The 10865-nt window shown below is 35.7% G+C and overlaps 1 non-coding gene across 1 annotated transcript; it reads left to right on the plus strand.

Moving 5' to 3' along the window:
- LOC150092581 (U6atac minor spliceosomal RNA) lies at positions 1 to 122 on the plus strand. Its single transcript, XR_016550557.1, has one exon. It is a non-coding gene; the product is annotated as a U6atac minor spliceosomal RNA (small nuclear RNA).
- Positions 123 to 10865: the final 10743 nt, after the last annotated feature.

Below are 10865 nucleotides of genomic sequence, written 5' to 3' on the forward strand. Positions count from 1 at the left end.
GTGTTGTATGAAAGGAGAAAAGGTCAGCACTTCCTCCTTGATAAGGACGGACCGGTATCTGGGCCTAATACATATAAGGTTAAGGCATTGCCGCGTATTTCGCTGTACTTAACCAATTTTGAAAATTACAATAAGTGACGTCAAATAGCAGATCTGTGTTCGGAAAGCTCACAAAGCTAAGTTGTTTAGTTTAGAAATAACAGAAATAACGATATTAGTTAAAGATTGTAGTAGAACTAGATTCCATTGTAGCATTAATTAGATTTAAATGAAATGTTTTATTTACATTAGTCTTTCTGCAAGGTAAGTTACATAGCGTGGCATCCATGCGTAGCAGAACAACGGAGTCCAAAGCCTCATTTTCAAGGAATTCAATCAGAGGGACGTTGGTTCATTGCAACGTCTGTGAGATGTACGCCTTACCTAAAGTGGACAGACTTTGGTTTGAGAGTAGCAGTGGTGAGAAAGTATGCCAAAAATGCTACTAAAGCGAGGGTCAAAAGTGAGAATTAGGAGGCGAGATTGGAGCAGTTAATGGAACAGAATACGCCTGAAAATGTGTGCGACGGTGTTACGGAAAATAACATTGAAAGCGATTAAAAGTGATGATCAAAAGAATAGTACTATGACGGGTGTAAGGAATGATTGACTGTAATGAGGGAGATGGCTTTGTTATGCGGAGTGATACGGGGGAGGAAGTGTGAGGAAATGCAAAAACGTTTAGCGAGTGGTTCAGCAGATAACAGGAGGAAATAAGTGCAAGAAACGAGAAAGTAATGCTTGGTTAAGACAGAAGGAAAAATTAAGGAGAGGGTTTTCTACGGCGATTATATCATAAGAGGTGTGATTGACTTGAGAGACAAAAACCGGCTACTTAAACTTATATTCTTCACCCGAGGTTGATGATGAGGAAAATGAAGACTCTCCTCAAATGGAGGAAAAACTCAATCTAGTTGTCTCTACCTCTAATCCTTCTGATCCAGGAGAGATCCACGCTCGTAAGAAGCGAAAAACTCTCGCTGCTGAGCCAACAAAAGACGTTGGCATGGACGAAGACGCTCCCATTTCAGACCCCTCTGCCTCCCCCAATGAAAAGGAGCCACCGATTCTCCTAAGGGAAAAGCAGAGATGGACAACACTAAGAAACAGCATGGATAACTTACAAATAAGTTATAGATTGGCTAAAAATGTAGATGAGGATATAGAAATTCAGCCCGCCACGGTGCTGATTATAGAAATCTTACAAAGGAGCTGGACGCAAGAGGAACACAATATCACACATTTTCACTTGCCTCCAAAAAAAAATCCAAAACATCCTGCTTGGAACAGTAAATCTACCAACAAAAATGGCCACATACTCTTTAACTACTCAAGTTCCAATTGCATAGCTGTGGCTGGTCCTTCAATACCAACTCATCTCAGTCCAATTGGCTCCTCCGACGTCCTAGATATAGTTGTCTCCAAAATGTCAAATTGCAGTACAATTTGGATTCACTTGACGAATTAACCTCTGACCACAACCCTATTCTGCTCCAATTAGGCAATCAGAAGGGACTGTTCCCCCCCGCCTCACACCTTAATACCTTGGGAACAATTATCTAATGTGCTCCCAAACTACTTTGGTCCTGTTGCTCATATTAACTCTAAAGAAGAAATGGATTCTGCAATCAATAATTTACTCAACATATCAGTGCAGCCTTATCATATATCAGCTCAAATACGCCTACTTCTAAGCCTAAAAGACTTCCAGAAAATATTATGAAATTAATCAGGGGAAAAAAATAAGGCAAGAAAAAGATACTTTAATACCAGGGCTCCCCAGGATAAAAAGTTACTCAACCGGCTGAATAGTGCAGTGAGAGATATACTGAAGCCCCACAGAAATAAACTATGGGAAGATAAATTAGCTTCCATTTCACCCGGTGATCAAACCGTTTGGAAACTGTTAAGAAATATCAAAAATAAAAATAAAACTCTTCCTCCTCTCAGATCGGATTTAGTCATAGTTCACTCAGATGCTGAAAAAGCCGAAACTATAGTCAAAAACTTAGAAAAGCAGTGCAGCCTATCTTATGATAACCTGAAATTCAATCATATTTATAAAATACACCGCCACGTCGGATACGTACTAAAACAGTGTGATACTTGCACCAGCCAAATCACACTTACTTTTCCAGCCGAAATATACAACATCATAAAAACTTTAAAAAATAAAAAAGCTCCTGGACCAGACAGCATCCCTAATAAAGTTATTAAACTGCTACCCCGAAAGGCCATTGTACATCTTACAACAATAATAAATGCCATGCTTAGATTAAAATACTTTCCCTATGCTTGGAAGTGGGCAGATGTCGTCCCTATTTATAAGCCTGGTAAGGACCCACAGCTGCCACAAAGTTATCGCCCCATCAGCTGATTTCCACTTTGGGCAAAATCGCTGAAAAAGTCATCCTCTCCAAAATTCAATTCAAGTTTCTGTTAACAAGCTAAATATCCTACCTATAGAGCAGTTTGGTTTTCGCAAACTCCACAGCACTACTCAACAGATCCATAGACTAGTTGAATACCTAGAAACTGAGCAAGAGTGTAATTAACAGGGATGTCTAGCTAGATGTTTTGCTGGGAGAGTAGTGAATAAGTGGAATAGGTTGCCAGAGTCTGTTGTAGGTGCTATTGACTGAATTAGTTCAGACCAGCGTATGATAGATACTGCACGAGTGTTGGATAGTGCTCGGCATGATGGAGTAGTCCAATAATAAAACCATATCACAAGCATATTGTTTCATCAAATATTGCAGAGGAATATTTATTCAAACATGCAATTTTTGAACAATGCAGAGCAATTCGAACATTCACTATTAACTTAAATATTTATATATTCTTATGGCGCAATAAATCTGTCTTCTAGAAAAGAAAAGGACTACTACGTTATTAATCTTGTATTACATCTTTGTTTTATGGATCGCAGTTTTCTGCGGTTTTCTTTTAACGCGATACTATAATTCACTGGCAGCAGAAATAATTTAAACTCACCGTGTGTTTTTCTATTTCTAAGGTATTTCTATTCTTTATGTTTACTTTAATGTTCGAAAAAAGGAATTAGAGATTGATGCATAGTCTGAAGCGACATCCTTTGTGTTTTCTCGCAACAAGGCATTCCATGAATCTCACTCCGCTACAACACTAACCCGAAGACCATTAGTATCATTATTTACCTTGCGATGCCGATGTTAAGATACTGCTAATAAATAGCCTGGAGTTGCACAATGGATGAGTGAAAAGATGATGTAACATGTAGACAAAAAATGAAAACAAATTCGCGTCACAGTAAAGGAAGACAGGTGCAGGAAAACAGAGATCCCTCTTGAAATACAACCCCAACTGTGTCATTTATCATATATCCATTTCAGTTTCGTAACATCTTCCTTAAGTAAAAGATTTCTTTGCAGTTTTCTGTATCAGAAGAAATTTATCCAAGACGGAGAAGAATAGTTTTTAAGGGTGAAGTTTTTTCCCTTCTTTTTAAATCTTTGTAATGAGCGTCTAACAAACGCTCACAATTCTCGAACGACAAGAATTACTGAAGTTGGCGAACAGCATAGTGCACACTTTTGTTGTAAACAAACAGGAAAATGTGCGTAGTAATAAAAGCCTTCATTTGTTCTGTTAATAAAGGACGAACGCAGGTTTTTTGTGGTCCACTATTAGGATTACATTTATTGAAGCATGCGAGGCACAAAATCCCCGAAATCAAGGAAGTTGCTGTAAGTTGTCATCGTTTCTAAGCTGCTATTACTAGACAGATGTTTATGGGAGCAGAGAGAGTGTCTGGAGTTCCGTCACTTGTGAAACTATCTAGAAATCTTAAGGCTCTCTTTATCGATTACCCGTGTTTATCTATGATGACATGTTGACGTTGAAAAATTTAAATCCGGCAGACTTTCAGAATTTAATCTAAGCAAGATTTCATTCGGCTATTCATCAGCCGGAGCCCATTTTAAAGACGTCACAAGTCTTTATTCTTCGTTCAGAAAGCTCTTTAAAGATAGGTCGCTAGCCTGTAGCGATTGTAGGGAGGGTGTTGCCCTAGACCGAGAGAAGAAAAAAAAAAGTGGCTCTGAATCAATGCACAACGTGATCCAGTTGCTAAAGAAAGGATTGTCACTTGCAACCGCCCATTATTAGCAGACAAGAAGTCGATGCCGCGTAGTAATCTTGCGCTCAACCACCGAAGCGCGCTAAAGCATTTTCATGCTCCTTTGGAATTCTTAACCTCGCGCAGTAAATATGTGCTCCAACAGAGTTACTCTAGCCAATAAATGAAGCAGAATATTTAAAATGGAGAGAGCTCCTCCATGAGCAGATGATATTATCCCAGACGTTTACACTCAAAATGCCTTTACGTTATATTTGCTAAACTCAAACATGTGTTTCGGAAATAATGATCAGTTATGAATGAAAATTGCATTAAATATTAAATACTCTAACAAGTTATCAATGAACAGTTGGTAAGCAATTCGATTGCGAATGTGTCGAACTCATGTTTATCAGTTTCCATCGCCAGTTCACTTCCTAACTGCTCCATGCCCGTATGGTCATGTATAATGCATTTTACACTTCACAACTTCGATGCGAACACCATCCTAGTCAACTTCAGTGCTACTAAAACGTGGATCTCTCCTTAAACATCCTATTGTTCAAAATACAGGCATTTTGATCTTACTCTTGTCAAATTACGTCATTTTTAGCCTTACAAATCCTTGGTTTTACCTGCACTTGATAATGGCTTTGTTGGAAATAGATAATGTATAAAAGAAATCCCCACTACCTTACAATAATTCTGCTCGCATATTTGCATTAAGACAACTAAAACAAGTTTAAAGTTAAAAATCTCTGAATCCTGTTTCTATAGAAATTCGAGTTATCGTGTATTATCTCGTTCCAGACAACGCTGTACAGACTGTCTTGTTGCTGTGCTTTTTATGTGGATATATACTTCAGATCATATAGTTAAGTATCTATAAATATGGAAGAAAAAGTAATCAGTATTACATATTTAACTTGATCTCTATAAATGACATTTTGGAATATGGAAACAAAGTCTTTTCTGCAAAGAGACTTTTGTTTATATCCTATCTGTCATGGGTGAAACTTTATAAGGACTTGGCAATGATGGTGAGTTAACCCCGGTCTGAGAGCAGTGGCTTTTATGTTTTTGCAAACATAATTTCGCTGTTCTCATTATCATGTTCATGCCTATATTACTTTAAGAAATGTTTAATTCAAGCAAAATGAGAAATTCAAAAATGGACAAACCGTAACGATAAAGGTCTAGTCAGTAGTAAACTTCAACTATTCTGGACAACATTTCGGCAGTGAATGCTGTAACATTCATTGTCAAAATGCTACTAAGCCACCGAAGAACAGGTTCACAAGCACGACTTATTAACATAATATGCAGTGCGTACTGTATTCAGGCTGGAAGATCTGCAGTGCTATCGGGGGTGCTGAAATTTTGAATTGCGGTACCTCATCTCTCTCATATTTGTACATTTTGACATTTTTATAACACACCAACGTGCCTATTCATAATTATGCATATTCCGAAGATTTAGATGTATTGCGCAGTGCGGTAGAGATACATTTAACAGGGAATACGAAAAAAAAAAAAAAAATCAATATTCTCTTCTCATAGTTGTTCGAACTACTCCGAGTATGCAACGTTTTTTGAATAAACATAGACTATGGTCATTCCACAGGGAAATGGAGGACACACTACAATATTCTCCAGTCCTGCGTGCAGGACGTATTTACACGTATATTAATATGTAACATTTGACAGAAGTGCAGGTTCTCGAAAGAATTAATGGCATAGTAGTAGTAGTAGACTTAAATACTGTACTTCGTGTGTACGCAAAAGTTAAACTAATTCGCTTTCTCAATAGCTGCCACGCTGGTTTTCAAGCTTGGTATTTCTACATTTAAAAACTGAAAATTCTGTTGGGAAAGGTCTATGTCAGTCATATACGTACACATATAAATACAATATCAGTTATAAGAAATAAGGAAAAAAAAGTTTTTGAAACATTATATTTATTATTACGTATTTTGTACATGTATTTACATTTTTTTATTTACTCTTTACTAGTAGAAGGTTTATGGATTTCTATGTTAGCAACTACTTTTTGATAATTTGGTTTGTAATTAGTAATGGAACTTCTTATTAATTCTTTCAAATGTTGGTTTGTTAATTGAGAACGATACTTTGATTTTACAAATTTCATCGTTGAGCACAGTGATTGAACATCATACGTCGATCCAAAAATTGATTATAAACGATATGCTGCATTTTTTAAATGGCTGTAATTTATGGTAGGTTGATTGAATTTACTGATTGAATTCATTGATTGAAATTTACTGATTTATGTAACATTTTAAAACCTTCGTCTTCTTGCATTTCTATTAACTGCATTTCTCCTGATGCCGTTCCAGGAAGTAAGCTTTTTAAAAGCGAGAAACCGTAGTTAATTACATGAATTTCAAATGAATTTAATAGAAATGCGATAAATGGTTTTAATTCTTCTAAGTCTACAAATCGTCCTTCAGAATCGTCCAAGAGGTTGTTGAATTTTGCCCGATAGTTACTGATGGCTGTAGGAAGAATATCACATCCTGAAGTCGCTTTTTTCAAACGTGGAAAGTGATTGAATGGCTTTTCACTTATATGTTTTTTAAAAAGTTGTAATTTTTTTAAAAACTAAAAATGCTATGACTCAATTCTGAAATATTCTTGTCCTTGCCTTGCAGCGACACATTGAAATTTTGTAAATGTTCCATTATATAGGTAAAAACCATTAAGTCCTGGATCCATTCATTGTTTTTAGTTGTGGATATGATTGCTTTTTTATATCTAGAAATTCGATAATAGGTTCCAATAAAGCTAAATATTTGTTTAATACATCGTACGTAGATAACTATCTCACTATGCAGTACAATGATAAATGATTTATTTGTTCATTCAAATAAAGTTCACCAATAAAATTTCGCAACTGACGGTGGTTTTTTTGCATTGGTCCGAATGAAATTTACGATTTTTATGAGTGGCGTAAACACATGTTCAAAATTAAAGTTTTGCAACAATATGTTCTCGATTCAAAATACAATGAATTGGAATGAAATCGGGAATGCTTTCATCTTTTTTTAAGATGATCCAATTAAAGTCCAAAGCTTAAAAGTCCAATTAATCCTACATTCTTTCTCACCATTGCTGCTGCTCCATCAGTAGCCACACTTACTAATTTACTTTTTGGAACATTTTTAAGGGCAACATCAAAAGCTTCCTTAATATCAACTCCACGAGTACTATCTTTTAATGCTATTAAATCTAATAATTCTTCTCGCGTCACTCCGTCCTCAAGAACGAAACGAATAAAAATTGCTAATTGTGGTTGGTCTGTAATGTCACTTGATTCGTCAAGCGCCAAACTAAATGCTACACAATCTTTTATATAGTTTTTTCTAATTTTGATAATAAATCCACGTTTATTTATAAAATTCGACGTTCAATTGTATGTCGTGAGGTAGGAATGTCGGTAATTAACTTTAAAAGTTTAGAATTATTAGGGGCCAGTGACTCGATTGTATCAAGAATGTTTTGCTTAATAAATTCCCCTTCGGTATAAGGCCGTTTTGCACGTGCGATGTTCCATGATATTTTAAAACTAGCCTCTATTTCGGTTTTAGATTTCTTCAGTCACCAGTTTGGCCACCGTGGTCATATTAGACAAAAGACTACACGCATCCATAATATTTTTGTTTGTGAATACGAATGAAAAGCTTAAAATTCACTTGCAAAAAGTCAACGTCATTAAAACACCTCCCGTAGTAATCATCATGTTACGCTACGCGCAACTTTCAACCGTCTTCAGGGACTAAGGATGAAAAGTGTGCGTGATGAGACGACCGTATTACGGAGTGTACACCATGAACTGACGGCTAATCTGTTTCCTGTGAATGGAGAACGACAGAAGAAGGCGCTTCTGTCGTTTACAGCTCTCCCGTGTGTCACCACAGCGACCACATTTCGTTCAATGAATGATTTTCGTGGGCGTCCAGGTGCAGCGGAAACGGTACGAAAATAATGCCTTCGAAATAAACCAATTAATCAAAAGAAGCTTCCCAGTTGTGGTGAATCCACGGTATTTTCAGGGAGGATCTGAAACTCTGAGATAAAATTAAAGATGTCGAATAATCGTGTAACGAATTTTAGAATAATAAGACAGACAATCTCACTTAGATTACTAAATCCTGAAGTATTGCGATAGTCCGCTTGTCATTCATTGAAGGGGTCTGAGGAAAAAAGGCTAGCCATGTTAATCGCGTGGTATCAAATAAACAGTTATATAAATACAGCATGTTGAGATGAATATAAATCTACTCATATCAGAAAAAACCGTAACAAAATTCTGGTTTTGTCTAATATATTTCAAAAAGTGCAGTATCTTCCCACGCTAATCACTTTTCTGTTACGGACAAAAATAAACCAATTGAAAGAAACGTTTTTGGAAGTTAAAGTTCTGGACTCTGTGGAGATTTCTTCCATCATCACTCTAAGTGCGTGTCAGGCCATAATGCTGGCTACCTAATTCATTGATCACAGTGAATAATAAAGATTTAAAAGATTTTTTTCGACGCACGAAAAATATAAGAATAGTTGTTATTTTCTGAACATTAAAATGCAAAGAATATGTAAAACACGTGGATTGCAGATTTTTAATCTTGATTATCATTTATAGAAACAGGATAAAACGCTAACTTGTATTTTTGCATGTTTAAAATCATTTGAGCATGTAAATATACGTACCTTGAAGAGAAAAGACGAACATATTACACAGCAACATGTTAAGCGCAATTTCTGTCAACATTAGATATTAGATTTTTCCCTAAAAATATATTGGGGTTAATCATATTACTGATAAAGAATTCAGGTCTATTTTTGACTAAATCCACATGATGACTATTTTTAAGTGCCCAGAAAAAAAAGGTTTTTTAAACTAATATATCATCATTGGCGTAACAACTCTACTTCAAATGGACTTCAAAAACATATCAGCATATGTATATATTTAGATGTTAGATTAATTTCGTTATCCACTGTGATACAGATATCATGGCTGGAGGCTTGAAAGATATCCATGTTTAGTGACTAAAGCAGAAGTTTCGTATTATCTAATCCTCAAGCAAACCTACAGGTCCTCAACCTTGGAGTGGGATTTATACACGGCTTATTAGTCAGGAGAGCGAACACATTAATTGAATGAACACAAAGCTCGGGTTTGCCTAGTTCTGTATACTTTTATTTCTACTGTTATCTTACAAATTCAGAGAAGAATTAAAATTAAAACAAAATCTTGAATGAAATCCAAAATTTCCAATTTCGAATTCTTCTTAGAGTTATAAATCACATTCGTCTGGATTCTACTTGCACTGAGTGTTTATTTTATTTCATTTATTCATGAAAAGCAGGATGCATTAAGTAACATCTTTTCAGGTCGCGTACGATGTACCGTAGGCCATTCACTCTTCTAGTGAATTTCTACATAAGAAGGTCGATAGGCATTGACATCTTTCGTGGCGGAAGCTTGCTCTGAGAGTGAAAAAAACAACACTAGATGCTTCAGATTTACATATGTAAATCTGTCTGAAGCATCTGTTAATCCAACACTTTTCGATAGTCTGTTCACTTGGTTGATTCCTTTCTCACTAAAGTATGTTTCTAACTTAGAATGAACTTAGAATAAGCATCTTATAAGTTTAAAATTAAGTCTTTCTAAGGTTTGATTTCCCGATAGTGGTTCTTTTATACTCAATGCAGCACTAAAATTAATTCTATAATGTACAACAGATGAAGTAATTACGAAACTGGATGTCTTCTATTGCTCTCTAAATTTTTAATATTCGATAAGCCACAAAATAGTTCTAAAGATTATAAATATCTGATGATATTTATTAACAGTGATATTTGAACCCACAACGTACTGGTTGTAGAGCATCCAGCCACTCGACCAACCAGTTGACAAGTGTACACTCGTCATTTGAAATATAAAACGATTGATGCAATTATTTTTAAGGAATATCTCAAATTCTGTGAAGTGAAAAACAACAGAGCAATCCTGGGAGCGGGAGTTCAATTCTGATGAATATATCCCTAATCTATTCTTATACTTTATTATTAATCACATGACTTTCTCATGACAGGTTATTTTCACATGACAGGTTAGTTACCGTTACCACTAGGACATAACATGTTGCCATATCGAAGTAAGGTTGATGTTAATTTTTAATATCTTTTTTATTATTTAAGTTACTTCAACATTTCAGAGTTTCAGCAAAACGATGGTTCTTAAGAAATTTAATTTATTCTCCAGTGATTTGTTGTTTAGATAAATTGTTGGATGAAATGTGTTAAGGGAACTTTGTGGGGATGGGACTTAGAAAATTCTTCGATGCAGAATTTGATAACAGCGTGTATTACTAAACAGATATTTGTCCCAGATGCTCGCACTCTTTATTTTTTTACTTGAAATGCTTGTTGTCATGTTGTTAAATGTATACTGGGATTCCTGGAATAGTAGCAGCAACATGGAACTGCATAGCCATTTTTGCTATCTCTAAACCCGTATAATTTTAGTCTTAACATATCTTTAGCAATATCTTGAAGCTATTTGTATATTTAATAAGTGGTCACAATTATGTGCATATCACCGTACGATTTAAGTTTGAGATGAGCGTGTCTTCTGCGATCACACTCTCTAATGGGTGAGCTGCACCCTAATTGTAAACTGAAGTTTTTCTCTCCATTAGAG

This window comes from Typopeltis vanoorti, chromosome 25 (assembly GCF_054136105.1).
Source record: "Typopeltis vanoorti isolate ZY-2024b chromosome 25, IOZ_Tvanoo_1.0, whole genome shotgun sequence".
NCBI classification, from domain to species: Eukaryota; Metazoa; Arthropoda; class Arachnida; order Uropygi; family Thelyphonidae; genus Typopeltis; species Typopeltis vanoorti.